This window comes from Panthera onca, chromosome C2, assembly GCF_046562875.1.
Source record: "Panthera onca isolate mPanOnc1 chromosome C2, mPanOnc1 haplotype 2, whole genome shotgun sequence".
NCBI lineage: Eukaryota > Metazoa > Chordata > Mammalia > Carnivora > Felidae > Panthera > Panthera onca.
This window is the reverse complement of record NC_138347.1, coordinates 119,551,993-119,563,462: the sequence shown is the minus strand read 5'-3', so window position 1 is coordinate 119,563,462 and position 11,470 is coordinate 119,551,993. Positions and strand designations below refer to the sequence as shown.

At 38.4% G+C, this 11,470-nt stretch overlaps 1 long non-coding RNA gene across 1 annotated transcript in view; it reads left to right on the top strand.

Annotated features, from left to right (window-relative positions):
- LOC132683189 (uncharacterized) overlaps nt 1-11,470 on the top strand; it is a 37,980-nt gene continuing 26,510 nt past the window's right edge. The window contains exon 1 of the long non-coding RNA XR_009612091.3: nt 1-258. This is a non-coding gene — a long non-coding RNA (uncharacterized LOC132683189). The remainder of the gene's footprint in view (nt 259-11,470) is intronic.

The window sequence follows — 11,470 nt, the reverse complement described above, 5'->3', positions numbered from 1 at the left end:
AGCAGGCTCCAGGCTCTGAGCTGTCAGCACAGAGCCCTGTGCGGGGCTCGAACTCACGAGCTGTGAGATCATGACCTGAGCTGAAGTTGGATGTTCAACCTACTGAGCCACCCAGGCGCCCCGCCATGGCCGTTTTTATTATGGTTGTCTTCCTTCAGGACTCTCCTGGGGTCAATGAAAATAATAGTTTGCTGGAATCTCTATTTTTAATCCGGAATTATGATATCCACCCACACAGAAAGAAGACATCACGACTAGGTAGTATCCTTATTTTGAAAAAATATTAAGGAAAAATGATTGTATTTTCCTTAGGTCTGTGGATACAGTTGTGAACAAATGTTGGGTCAAAAATGTCATTTCCTTTCAATATTGATCACCAAAATCATGAGAGATAAAAATCCCACACTAATGAATAGTATTGGACAGTAAAAACCATTATTTTCTCAGTTATGATGGCAGGGAACATTCAAGGCAGGGTCTAGAAGCTGTCCTTTTAAATGAAGTCAATGTTATCCTGGAGCATATTGAATACATTTGGGGATTTGGTGAAAGCATAATTTACTCTGAGTAATTTTTTTTTATAGGGGTGTGAAGAAATACCCTTTAACTCTTGAGATAATTGATGTCGTATGGGCAAATGTAATTGTAATAGAAATACATGTGCATATATTTAGATGGAACTTGACTCACGGGCAACTTTATTAGCCCAGCAGCTGCAGGCTGGAATTTATCACTTTCATATGACCTTGTTTAATACCCAAAACATAGAGACTGCTAGATACGATGTGTACACTTTTTCTTAAATTGTTGAGTGACTACACAAATCATTTAAGGAGTAGCTGTTCTCCAAAGCTGAAAAGCTAGTTGTATATGGAGGTGGCTTCTTGGACAACATGACACGTTGAGAAAGTGGCAACATCTACCGTTTTGCAAATTTATGAATGGTTTCAAACAATAGTTATGAATCTGCAATGTGCATATCATCTGCTATATTACTTAGTGTTTACCTTTCAGGATATTCTGTTTCTCTAAACTGCAGGAGAAACTAGTTTAACATGATGCCTTATTTAATAGTCCAAAGTTACCATTTGCTGCTTATAAATACTCTAAATGTCTGTTTGCTTTTGTTGTTTTATCAGTTATTACTCCAGAGAATAATTTGACTCAAAATCACTTAAATTTTTTCCCATTTATTTTCTTTGTAGCCCCAAAGAACAAGATGTTTTCTTTTATTAAAAAAAAAATTTAGAGTTTATTTTTGAGAGAGAGCAAGCCAGCATGAGTGGGGGAGGGGCAGAGAGAGAGAGAGAGAGAGAGAGAGAGAGAGAGAGAATCCAAAGCAGGCTCCAGGCTCTGAGCTGTTAGCACAGAGCCCGACGTAGGGCTGGAACTCAGGAATGGCAAGATCATGACCTGAGCCAAAATCGGACACTTAACCAACTGAGCTGCCCAGGCACCCTAGAATAAGATATTTTCTTAAAATATGAGGAAACTTGTATTCATCAGAATGTCCTTTCCTGAGTTTTAATGTCTTCCTCTATTTATTGTCCATGCTGTGCTGTGGTTTGGAAATGTAAGATGTTATCCAGCTGTTTTCTATCAGTTACTGAGAGCTAAATATGACGGAGGCTACTCTGTCACCCTCAGCATATCAGTGTCATGGCATGATGGGTCTTCAACTCCTAAATTTCTGCTGCTCTGGTGCTGGTCTGTAGTGGACCCAGGGCTTTAAATAAAAAAAAAAAAGGAGAGGAGAAGGGCTTTCTTTGCAGCCCAGAACTCTGAGGTGCCTGCCTGGCTTCAGACCCAAGAGTCTTGCTGGGAGCTCTGCTATCTGGGAACCATTGCCCGTCATGGGTAAAAGCTGCTGTACTTGGCTCTCTCTTGCATGCACTGAGAGTAATGTATTCTTTGCTTTCTCACTCTGCTGGCAGAAATGAGCAGAAGCTGTTCAGAAGCAACAGCAGCAGAGGGGCCTCCATTTATGGTTCTCCATTTCCTTCTTCATTTCTCAAGTTCAGAGCCTCACTTAATTGTATTGGAGCTTTCAGCGATGGCAGATTATGTTTTCTCCCTATAATCTATTAGGGTTCAGGAAGAACCTTTCATTATAATGGCACTCCTTCCCCAAGAAGAGAAAATAATGCACTAAATGGAAACTCTAATAATAAATGAACACGAACACAGGATTTAAAAGTATATAGAGTAATTCACATAAATTGTTTTTGTTATATTTAGTGCTCAAAACACTTTACAGTAGGCATTATGATGAAATGGGGGCTAAAATAGCATAAGTGACTTTTCTCCCCAAATTCTACAGCCAGTAAGAAGTGGTTTTAGACCTTGACTCTGTGTTAATCTTGAATCTGTGTAGACCCCAACTTTCACACTTGATTCCAGGGATCATACTCTATGTGAGCTGTAAACCATGTATAACATGAAGTTATTATGCATTGCCACTCTTTTTCTTTATTTTTTTTTAATGTTTATTTATTATTGAAAGACAGAGCATGAGCATGGCAGGGGCCAAGAGAGGGGGAGACACAATCTGAAGCAAGCTCCAGGCTCTGAGCTGTCAGCTACAGAGCTGGACGTCGGGCTCAAACTCACGAACTGAGAGATCATGACCTGAGCTGAAGGCCGTAGATAAACCGACTGAGCCACCCAGGTGCCCCAATGCATTGCCACTCTTATTGAATTAGGTATATTAATGTTTTTGTATGATCACATGTTATATTTAATGAAAGTGTGTTTTAACCAATTTCATTTATTCATAGTTCTGAATTTTATATCATGCAAATGTCTGTGTTTGGGGCATTACAATGTTAAAATCTTATATACCACAGGCTGTGCCGGGTTTTGTAGGTCATCTCAACTTTGGTTGTAGTAAATCTTGCTGTTGCTATGCAAAAATCTATAATAAGATTCCATCTGTTTTTATAATTGCCTAAGAAAAATACATTATTGGTATCATTTGGATGAAGTAGAATTCAAATGAAATCGTCCTGATGAAAATTATTACTTTTGGAGCTTGCTTTTTATATTCTTATGAATACCTGATTCAGTACAATATATTTTCTAGCACCTATAGTGCTTTTGAATTTAAATATACTCTCTGCAGGGGCACCTGGGTAAGCTCAGTCGGTGAAGTGACCTGACTTCAGCTGGGGTGATGATCTCACGGTTTGTGAGTTCAAGCCCCGTGCAGGGCTCTCTGCTGTCAGCGCAGACCCTCCTTCAGATCCTCTGTCTCTCTCTCTCTCTGCCTCTCCCTCCCCACTCGCTCACGTGTGCTTGATCTCTCTCTCTCTCTCTCAAAAATAAATAAGCATTAAAAAAGATTAAAAAAGGGGTGCCTGGGTGGCTCAGTCTTCAAGCATCTGACTCTTGATCTCACGGTTTGTGAGTTCAAGCTCCACACCAGGAGCTTGGGATTCTGTCTCTCCTTCTCTCTGCCCCTCCCCTGCTAGTGCTCGCTTGTTCTCTCAAAATAAAAATAAATAAACCTTAAAAAAAAAGATAAAAAATAAACATGCCATGTGTATTTAAAAGAAATATATATAAATTCTATATAAAACTGTTTTTTAACCAAAAACGAGACATCATGGTTAGAGAAAAGAATGAAGAATGAAGAAATATATATTCTGATTTCCTCCTAGTGGGCCATGTGAACCTCTCTATCATCCTGTAGTTTTAGAACACTACAATGTAGTGTAGCTTAAGGTAAGCAGAACAAACAGAACCCATGGGATTTTTATCAAAGACATTTTTATTTTCTGTTACTGCTTTACTTTAAAATATATTGAAGGCAGCATTCCTATCATTGGAAAGGACATTTTGACAGGTACGTGACATTTATGGTCATCCTCAGGTTACTGAAACTCTTAAAGTCACTTTGCATTGTTAATATGGCTTCAGCTCGGAAATTAGAAGGACCAGCCATATGTACCAATGAAAACTTTGGAGCTGAATTCCAGTTAAATTTTCTCTCTTTTGTTGGCTGGAGTTCTGCAGCAGGCTGTGGTTGGCAATGAGAAACAGAGAAAGGTTGTGTCTCTAGCAAAGTATTTTTTTTTTGTTTATTTATTACTTATTTTGAGAGAGAGAGACAGACAGGCAGACAGAGAATCCCAAGCAGGCTCCGCACTGTCAGCTTAGAGCCTGAAACAGGGCTCAAACTCACAAACTGTGAGATCATGACCTGAGCCAAAACCAAGAGTCAGATGCCCAAACAATGGAGCCACCCCAGATACCCCTCTCCAGCAAAATATTTTTTAAGAGTTTAAAACATGGCTCTCATGCAATTGTGAAGTGAGCACGTGACAAACAGTTATGTAACTCATTAATGAGGAAATGAGCAGCATGATAGAAATGGTTTAAGAGCGTTTCTGGAACACATATACTCACTAAGGTGAAGAAAACTGAACTAAGTTTCCTAAATTCGTAACAGGTTGTCCTAGAACCGTACCTTTTGGGTTATATTTTCTCATGGAAAGAAATCTGTTAAGTTAATGTTCACTTCTAGAGTCTGGGCCCTAAACAATAGAGATAGTAAGTGACATAATGATTCCTCTTGGGGAAGCGTGTTAACCACTGCTCCAGTGTGATACTGAAAGGAGAAGCAGTCTTTCTTTTGCCCTTTTCCCCAGCTTGTGAAGATTTCCCCCTGGCATCCTTATTTCAGGGTTTTTATTGATTCCTCCTTTTCCTCTTTTGCTCTATTTTCTCTCTCTCCCTGAATGCTCAGGAAAGAGGAAAACATTATGTAAGAAAGGTTTTCTTGATTCGTAGTGTCACACACTGGCATTTCACCCTGGTAGCCTGGTGGCTGTCTAGAGTTGACTCGGAATGGTGCTATTCTTGGTTCCCAGAGCATGCCCCCCACAACACCGCCCTTGCCAGGCACAAAGGATGGTACTTCCCCTGCTGTGAGTGCTGCTTTTTCCTCTTGTTTTGTGTTGTCCCCCTCCTTCTAATGGTTTGTGCTCTCTTTTGTTAAAGACCACTCCTGGTCAAAGAAAACACTTGTATACTTTTTGCCCATATAAATTCTGGGAGGGCAGACCAATCCCAATACAGAAGCAACTCTCATTCTGCACCATCAAAGTAACTCCCTGGCCCATCCCTTTGTTTACTAAACCTCTTAGGTGGGAGGCAGATACTAGTTTACTGGGTCATCTTCACTGTGAAGAGAGGCCCTTTTGAACCTCCTCCCTTTTGACTTGAAGAGGAATGTCTTCCCTCTCTCCCTCTGGGGCACATGGTTTCTATAGGATCCCTCTTGCAGTACAAATCTTTCCTGTAAATCCTCCTCCCAAATTCTCACTTGGTTCATTCATATTCTTAATTTGGATTTAAGTACAAAACCATTTTAAATTTATACTATACTTGCCAATTTCATTGGAAAATTTATTTGTTGGTCTTGTATCTTGCTTTTGGTGTCTCATGTCTATTTAATCTAATGTCTCCGATGAAACTTCTGCTTTACTAGTTTGCTTTACTAGTTTACTTCTGCTTTACCAGTTTCTGTTACTGGTTTGGGAGGCTAGGAGCTGTACTCAATTGAATTTTTCCCAGAATGATTTTATCTGCTTATTTTTGGAGAACTATCTGTAGGACACAACAAATTGGGGCAGCTGTCTTGGGGCCTGTGTTAGGAGTATATGGGGGGTGTGGATGGGGAGAATGCAGGAGTGGGGAGAGGGTCTGGAGAGCCAGGTGATTGTGGAATATTTTACTGCATTCCCTGATCTAAAATGATACATGGAATTAGAGCATTTACACCAGCCCCCTTGCTCCCCCTGCATGCAGACCCTTTTCTAATTCCAAGTGCTCTCAGCTTTTTGACAAAGGGGAGAGTTTAGTGTGCTGTATTGTAATGGTCTGTAGATTTCTCTTCCCCCTAGACAATAATTTCCTTGAAGGCAGGAACTGTATTCACCTTCTTGTATCCCCAGCCCTAGCCGCTTGTCTGCATAGTGTATACTCAGTAAGTATTTACGGAATGAATGATTGAGAGGGATGGATGCCTGTAGGATGAGATATCCCCCCTGGGCTCTGTCTTCTAGAAGTGTTTTTGTCTCTGCCTTTCCCTTTTGTAGAAGAGTTGGAGTGAGGGAGATGGTGGGGAAATAGCAAACTGCTCTCACCATTGTTTGTAATAGCCTTTCCTCTGTTAACGTGATTCACCTGTGCCCTATGAATGTTTGTGTAGGAGGAAGCTATACAACTATTTGTAAAAAATAATTGAAAAATACTGCACCACATGAATATATATACCCATATTTTTATGAATTGCCTTGTATTGAAAGGTTCTTTAAGGCGGTAATGTCATCTTTCATTATGTGCTGTATTCCTGTTTAGAATTCATTTATTCATTTGAATAAAATGCCATCTATTGTCACTATCCCTGGCTTGGGTGGTTTGGTCTTCTATTTGGGGGGTTATCTTTATTTTTAGTCTTTTATTTGGTACTCTAATAAATACTTTGAAAGGTGTCCCCTTGATTCCTTCTTTTCCTCTACTAACTGCAAAAGAAAATAGCAGCCTATATTTAAAGGGTAGACCTTGTTATCCCTTCTGGCAATTTCCCTCTCTTCCAGAGATTAGAGTTTACTACGGTACAGCAGCCCAATAGGATTGTTCTGGAAATGGATTTTCATGTAAAGTATTAACTTATGGTATTATGTGTAGCAAAAGGACAAGGATCAAAATATTATTAAGAGAGAGAAGCTGCATTATTATTATTTCTAATAGGATTGGTATAATAAATGGCCCTTAAAGACCATACATCTGTTCCGCTCAATGCTTGCTTTCTGAATTTACCATGAAATGTATTTCACTGATAAGACACAGCATTCAGATCCATTATTTCTCTAGAAGCCTGGTTGAGAGATTTAAAGTACAAGATATTGCTACATGGTCTGTGGTACTTCATTGAAAGTAAGAACTTCTATTCTTAAATTGAAGGAAACAAAATCTATATCCCACTGGTAAATGGTTTTAGGGGACTTCCCTTTATTTTTATTACTAAATATTGAGCTTTAACTAAAGACACCTTATGTAAGTTTGTATTTAAACAACATAGCTGCTTGTTTTCTGTCAGAAACAGGGTGAATTTAAAACTTTTCTAATAAAATATTATAGAAAAATTAAAATTCATGAGTGACAAAATCATGGCAACCCTCAAAAAATGGCACTTTTGGGGCGCCTGGGTGGCTCAGTCGGCTAATCGTCCGACCTCAGCTCAGGTCACGATCTCGCAGTTCGTGGGTTGGAGCCCCGCGTCAGGCTCTGTGCTGACAGTTCAGAGCCTGGAGCCTGTTTCAGATTCTGTGTCTCCCTCTCTCTCTGACCCTCCCCCGTTCATGCTCTATCTCTCTCTGTCTCAAAAATAAATAAACGTAAAAAAAAAATTAAAAAAAAAAATGGCACTTTTACTTTTCTGCCAGTCTAGAGAGAACTTTGGAACTAGTGGAACTGAGTCTGTTACTGAATACAGGTCTCTCCCTGACTCTAATGCATATTTTCCAAGGAGGGGTCGGGTGTGGTTTTAATACTAGCCCAGGATTAAAGGCTTGATCTCAGGTGGATTCTCTTCCCCACAGTGAAACTGAATGTGCCCATCTGTAAAATGAGGATGAAGGATATGGCTTTAATGTGGACATCAAAGCCCGAGGAGAACACTGACAGGCTAGAGTGGAGTATGTGGCCCTGATTTTGCCCCTTGCTTCCTTTTTCCTGCCTGCTAGTGTACCTGAAGAGATCAGGTTGTCCTTTAGCCCATTGGTGATGGTTTCTCTTCAGTGACATTCCCTTGGAATGGCTCGGTGAGGCAATCCTAGTGACCACAGTGAGAAACGTAGACCTCTGACTCACACCTATTGAGTGGAGCTCTCCTTGGACTTCATACATATATTTTAGAGAAAATTAGCATTTCAGCCAGTTTTGAAGTCCTGACCGTTTTTCTGAGGAGTTGTGAAATATATTTGGACCATATAGTGGACCGTGAAGTATACTTTAAAACCACATCTAAAAAAATAAATATTTAAACATAAATAAATAAATAAATAAATAAATAAATAAAGCCACATCTACAGACTTGAGGCAATTTGACTTGTGGATATCAATTTCGAGGGCTATTCAGTGTAATGGTCTTCCTCTCCCCAGTAATGTCCACCACCAAGCTCTTAGTGATACATTCACACTTGGCAATACGAAGGACATTAGATAAACTAATTCTGCAGTTTGACATTCCGAGATTTTCTGTTTTCTTATATATATCAGCAATAGAAGTTTTAAGATGGATGGCTCTAAATTTGTATGTTGGAGTAAGAAAAAATCGTGATATTTACTCTAGGGAGATTTAAAGGGGAAGCACCCTGAACTGGATTTCATTGGTTCTGTGGTCAATTTTATATACTTAAAAAAGTTTTTGACTTCTAAATTCTAACCTATTTTCTCTCTATTCATATTGGTAATCAGTCTTGGTAATTTTTGGTGTCAATTAAGTTTCCAAGAGTGAATCCCCCAAAAAGCATTATAACTATAGGAGATACGAGATTAACTTAAGTGCTTTGAATTGTGACTATTATTACTCATGAAGGAATTACTCCTACATTTGCGATTACAACAGAAGGACCATGAGACTGATAAGAAATTAGAATTCATCATATCTAAAAGGCATCACAGGTCAACAATAATTAAGCTCTAGAAAAGTTGTAAATACATATAAATATAATAAGGGATGGCAGAGATGGTTGACATAAAGAGATCATGGATGTAAATTAAGGATAATGTTATTAGGGATAACATGTTAGCTCCCATTAGAAAATGGTTCAGTAATGATTGCTTGGATCTTATCTCACTTTGGCTTCTCCCACTATTTTCTATTTGGTCAATTTCTCACAGCCATTGAGAAGGGACCCAAAAGAATAAAATTTTACTGTGTTGTGGGCCGAAAGATGCCCGGTAAATAATAAGAATTTTGGTACAGAAGCCCCAGATTTCTTAAATATTACAGTATCTTGACTCAATAATATATTTTTTTATTTTATTTATCTGCAAAGTTGGTGGTTGCCAAGTTCATGTGCTTCCTTACAAAATATGTATGCGGCACAGGAGAGGCAAAAGGCCTCTCTCCATTTTGTGCTCTGACCTGTCTTCTAATCCCAAACTCCAAAAAAATATATTCTTAATATATATTTTAATAGAAATATACAATTCAAGAGCACATTTGTTCCCATGAAATTTCTTTACAATTTTGAACTGCAAGATACCAAGATATTATTTTTTTATTTTCCATCCTTTTGTTTCCAAAGCTGTGTCTTTGTAATCGTAATATCTAGAGAATAAGATATGTATATAGGTTTTTTGGTTCTCTCTGATTAACATCTGAGTTCTATGTAACAAAGAGCTACATAATAGAATCAGACTTCTTCTGAGCTAGACATAGCTGTTAGTGGTAATGATTATACCCTTGCTTGTTACTGCATTTTTTTTTGGTTGAACTATTTCAGTGAAAACTCTTTAAAAAAATTTTTTTAATGTTTATCATTGAGAGAGACAGACAGAGAGAAAGCACACATGAGTGGGGGGTGGGATGGGCAGAGATAGGGAGACACAGAATCCCAAGCAGCTTCAGTGTCTGAGCTGTCAGCAGAGATCCCAGTGCGGAGCTGGCACCCACCAACTGGGAGATCATAACCTGAGCCAACATCAGATGCTTACCTGACTGAGCCACCCAGGCACCCCACAGTGAAAATTCTTAATAAGAAAAACAACAGGTATCAGGGCACCTGGGTGGCTCAGTTGGTGAAACATCCAACTGTTGATCTCAGCTCAGGTCGTGACCTCATGGTTTGTGAGTTTGAGCCCTGTGCTGTCTGCACTGTCAGTGCAGAGCCTGCTTGGTATTTTGTCTCTCCCTTTCTCTCTGCCCCTTCCCCGCTTGCTCTCTCTCTCTCAAAATAAATAAATAAACTAAGAAAAAAAAAAAAAGAAAAACAAGAGGTAGTATTTTTTTATCCATCAAATTCCAAATTGTTTAACTTAGGGACTAATGAGAAATACATTTAGGTCCACTGTATCATTTGACATTTGAATGTTAGGTCTAATATTTTTTTGAGGAAGAGTCTTTGTGTATATCATATGCATTCTCACAACTCCCTAAGTTAATTTGGAATTCGCTGGATTAAAAAAAAATACTACCTGTTGTTTTTCTTATTAAGAGTTTCCTTAACAATATTTCTATTAAAAAAAAACAGTGAAAAGTAAGGAAATAATCATTACTAGGGTTAGCTATGTCTGGCTCCCGAGAATGTAAGCTAAAATACACACACACACACACACACACACACACACACACACACACACACACACAGTTACACCTAATATGCCTGCTGAAGACATTGCTGTACAGTTTTAGTATATACGCTTCTGGCTTTATTTGCATATTACAAGGAAATTAATATAGAATTACATCTAAATGATACTATGTTTTATTCCTAAACTGCTATGAAGGAGATGTTGCATAGATCTTAAAATGGGATAATAAGCACTGTGAGAGCCTTCCCCCAAAAACCAAAAAACAAAATAAACTCTGCAGTTACTAGGTAGTAACTTTTGGGGGACAATATTGTTAAAATGTTATAATATTTAAGAAAGAAAAAGATTTCAAAGGTAAAAATCTCATACACATTTTGCTATAGCTTACATATGTGGCTGAACGGTAATTTCATAAATTATGTTCAAATAATTTGTTGGAAGGTGACATCTATCAAAAAAGGACCTCTATAAAAAGATGTGTTTTGTCTTCTACCTCATTCAAAATAACTTTTTCCCCCCTCCATTTTCATTTAAATTCCTAGTTTTACATTGTCATAATGCTTGACTTTGTGTTACCTCATGAAGTGCTTCATGATCATATAATTGGGGCTAAGTAGGAACTAAATGCACCTAAGCTTAATGGTTGCTGCTCACCAACTACATAATTATCGTCAGGGAGGCTAAAAATGCAGAATGTCTGTCAAATAGAAAAGAAGTACACAGGGGTGCAGCGGTGGGGAAGATGGAAATCACAGCTGGAGGTAATGATTACTCTGAGTCTCTTGCTACAGCAAACATAGCATTTGGAAATTCATGAACATTCCTTTTAAATGCTCAAAAGTCTTTGCAAAACAAACCATACATTAACTAAAACACTCATGACTGCACTGCCTACACACTAAGCCACCAGTAATTTGGGGGAAGTTTCTTTCAATCCAACATCAAAAGAAAGAACTGAAAATCTTTTATTTCAGATTTGGCTTTTGTGACAAATAAGTTTGACATAAATAAAACAGATAGTTCCACTTCTCTGACACCTAGCATTCAGTGCTATGCCACATAATTTTCCTAGGAAATAGTTAATTTTAAGTGTAATATACATCCAGTAAGAATGATAATAAAGTGGCCATGTTTTGCTAAACAA